We start from the raw sequence: 3,859 nt of genomic DNA, 5'->3' as shown, positions 1-3,859 counted from the left end.
TGTGGGTGAAATTATGATACCATGCCAACTTTCATCCTTTTCTGAGTTCATTTGAAATGCTTTTCAATTTCAGGGTCATTTAGCTGAAAAAATCAATAAATGCATGAAAGAATTTGCTTGCACATAAAATTTCTTCGCGTTTCAAATGCCAAAACACATAACTAGCTACCCTAACTATTACAGAGATTCCCTCCTGGGTGTGAAACACAGAAGAAAGTGATGATAGCTAAGCCGATCACATCCCAGATCTTTGGGTGTGAAACTTTTTCTTCGCGTGTGTCCCTTTGCGTCGTAGCCATGGAAAATCTTCATCATTTAACGGGATGCTCGGGTCAATATTCACTGTGAATGGAGCAATTTCATCAAACTTTTCATAATCTTCTGACTTGTCTGTCTTGTCATCCACTCCCACGATGTTTCTCTTCCCAGAAAGAACTATGTGCCGCTTTGGACTCATCGTACGATGCATTCGCTTCCTTATCTTTTCTTTTTCTTGGCTTGGTAGACATGTCCTTCACATAGAAAACCTGTGCCACATCATTGGCTAGGACGAATGGTTCGTCTGCATACGCAAGATTGTTGAGATCCACTGTTGTCATTCCGTACTGCGGGTCTTCCGTTACCCCGCCTCGTGTCATATTGACCCATTTGCACCGAAACAAAGGGACCTTCAAACCACGTCGATAGTCAAGTTCCCATATGTCCTGTATATAACCATAATATGTTTCCTTTCCCGTCTTGGTTTCTGCATCAAAGCGGACACCACTGTTTTGGTTGGTGCTCTTCTTATCTTGGGCGATCGTGTAAAATGTATTACCATTTATCTCGTACCCTTTGAAAGTCATTATATTCGAAGATGGTAACTGGGACAGCAAGTACAGTGTCATCTTCAATAGAGGTGTCATGCATGGTACGTGTCTGCAACCAGCTGGCGAAACTCCTGGTTTGTTCACGTGTAATCCAGTCATCAGACCGCTCCGGGTGTTTGGAGCGTAGCAAATTCTTGTGTTCATCCATATACGGAGCCACCAAGGCGGAATTCTGTAGAACTGTGTAGTGTGCTTCAGTGAGAGAATGTCCGTCCATACATATTATTTGTTCCCCTCCTAGCGTGCCTTTTCCATCCAGTCTGCCCTTATGCCGCGATTCAGGAACACCAATCGGCTTAAGGTCAGGAATAAAGTCAATACAAAACTCAATGACCTCCTCATTTTCATGGCCCTTGGAGATGCTTCCTTCTGGCCTAGCACGGTTATGAACATATTTCTTTAAGACTCCCATGAACCTCTCAAAGGGGAACATATTGTGTAGAAATACAGGACCCAAAACGTTAATCTCTTCGCATAGGTGAACTAGGACGTGCGTCATGATGTTGAAGAAGGATGGTGGGAACACCAACTCGAAACTGACAAGACATTGCACCAAATCATTCTCTAACCTTGGTATGATTTCTGGATCGATTACCTTCTGAGAGATTGCATTGAGAAATGCACATAGCTTCACAATGGCTAATCGAACGTTTTCCGGTAGAAGCCCCCTCAATGCAACCGGAAGCAGTTGCGTCATAATCACGTGGCAGTCATGAGACTTTAGGTTCTGGAACTTTTTCTCTGCCATGTTTATTATTCCCTTTATATTCGACGAGAAGCCAGACGGTACCTTAATACTGAGCAGGCATTCAAAGAAGATTTCCTTCTCTTCTTTGGTAAGAGCGTAGCTTGCATGACCCTGATGTATGCCGTCTTTTCCGTGCATACGTTGCTGGTCCTCCCGTGCCTCAGGTGTATCTTTTGTCTTCCCATACACGCCCAAGAAGCCAAGCAGGGTCACACAAAGATTCTTCGTCACGTGCATCACGTCGATTGCGGAGCGGACCTCTAGGTCTTTCCAATAGGGCAGGTCCCAAAATATAGATTTCTTCTTCCACATGGGTGCGTGTCCGTCAGCGTCATTCGGAACAGGTTGTCCACCAGGACCCTTTCCAAAGACCACCTTCAAATCCTTGACCATATCATGTACATCAGCACCAGTACGGTGGCGAGGCTTCGTCGGTGATCCGCCTCACCTTTGAAATGCTTGCCTTTCTTTCTTACGGGATGCCTGCTCGGAAGAAATCGACGATGTCCCAGGTACACATTCTTCTTACAATTAGCCAAATATATACTGTCGGTATCGTCCAAACAGTGCGTGCATGCGCGGTATCCCTTGTTTGTCTGTCCTGAAAGGTTACTGAGAGCAGGCCAATCATTGATGGTCACGAACAGCAACGCCTTTAGGTCAAATTCTTCCCCCATGTGCTCATCCCACGCACGTACACCTGTTCCATTCCACAGTTGTAAGAGTTCTTCAACTAATGGCCTTAGGTACACATCAATGTCGTTGCCGGGTTGCTTAGGGCCTTGGATGAGCACTGGCATCATAATGAACTTCCGCTTCATGCACAACCAAGGAGGAAGGTTATACAAACATAGAGTCACAGGCCAGGTGCTATGGTTGCTGCTCTGCTCCCCAAAAGGATTAATGCCATCTGCGCTTAGACCAAACCATACGTTCCTTGCGTCATCTGCAAACTCCTTCCCGTACTTTCTTTCGATTTTTCTCCACTGCGACCCGTCAGCGGGTACTCTCAACTTTCCGTCTTTCTTACGGTCTTCTCTGTGCCATCGCATCGCCTTGGCATGCTCTTTGTTTTGGAACAAACGTTTCAACCGTGGTATTATAGGAGCATACCACATCACCTTGGCAGGAATCTTCTTCCTGGGGCGCTCGCCCTCGACATCACCAGGGTCATCGCGGCTGATCTTATAGCGCAATGCACCGCATACCGGGCAAGCGTTCAAATCCTCGTACTCACCGCGGTAGAGGATGCAATCATTAGGGCATGCATGTATCTTCTGCACCTCTAACCCTAGAGGGCAGACAGCCTTCTTTGCTTCGTACGTACTCTCGGGCAATTCGTTGTCCTTTGGAAGCATATCCTTTATCATTACCAGCAACTTTCCAAATCCCTTGTCAGATACACCATTCTCTGCCTTCCATTGCAGCAATTCCAGTGTGGTGCCCAGCTTTTTCTTGTCACCTACGCAATTCGGGTACAACAATTTTTTGTGATCCTCTAACATGCGCTGCAACTTCTTCTTCTCCAAATCACTTGCGCAGTTTCTCTTTGCATCGGCAATGGCCCGACCTAGATCATCAACGGGCTCATCTGATGCCTCTTCTTCAGCTTCTTCCCGCATTGCCGGCTCAGCTTCTTCCCATTGTTGTATCATCGTATTCAGGGAACCCATGGCCAGGATAGCTGTCGTCGTCCTCTTCTTCTTCATTGTCTTCCATCATAACCCCTCTTTCTCCATGCTTGGTCCAAACATTATAGTGGGGCATGAAACCGGACTCAAACAGGTGGACGTGAATGGTTCTTGACGTAGAGTAATTGTGACCATTCTTACAGCCAGCACATGGACAAGGCATAAAACCATCCGCTCGCTTGTTTGCCTCAGCCGCAAGCAGAAAAGTACGCACGCCATTAATGAACTCGGGAGAGCATCGGTCATCGTACATCCATTGCCGGCTCATCTTCAATACACAACACCGAAAACACCAAATTAATACAATACATAAAGTTCATACATAAAGATCATACAACACTTAAATGCAACAAAAAAATAACTCTCTAGCTAAAGAATTTAAATGCAACAACAAATGCGATCAAGATCGCAACTAAGGTAACAATTGATCCAACAGCATAATGATACCAAGCCTCACTATGAATGGCATATTTTCTAATCTTTCTAATCTTCAAGCGCATTTTCTCCATCTTAATCTTGTGATCATCGACGACATCGGCAACATGCAACTC

The 3,859-nt window shown here is 45.6% G+C and overlaps 1 pseudogene; it reads right to left on the bottom strand.

The window, feature by feature from the left end:
* Window positions 1–265: 265 nt before the first annotated feature.
* LOC125516662 lies at window positions 266–3,576 on the bottom strand (annotated as a pseudogene).
* Between the last annotated feature and the right edge of the window lie 283 nt (window positions 3,577–3,859).

This window comes from Triticum urartu, chromosome 6, assembly GCF_003073215.2.
Source record: "Triticum urartu cultivar G1812 chromosome 6, Tu2.1, whole genome shotgun sequence".
Lineage (NCBI taxonomy): Eukaryota > Viridiplantae > Streptophyta > Magnoliopsida > Poales > Poaceae > Triticum > Triticum urartu.
This window is presented reverse-complemented; position numbering and strand designations above follow the sequence as displayed.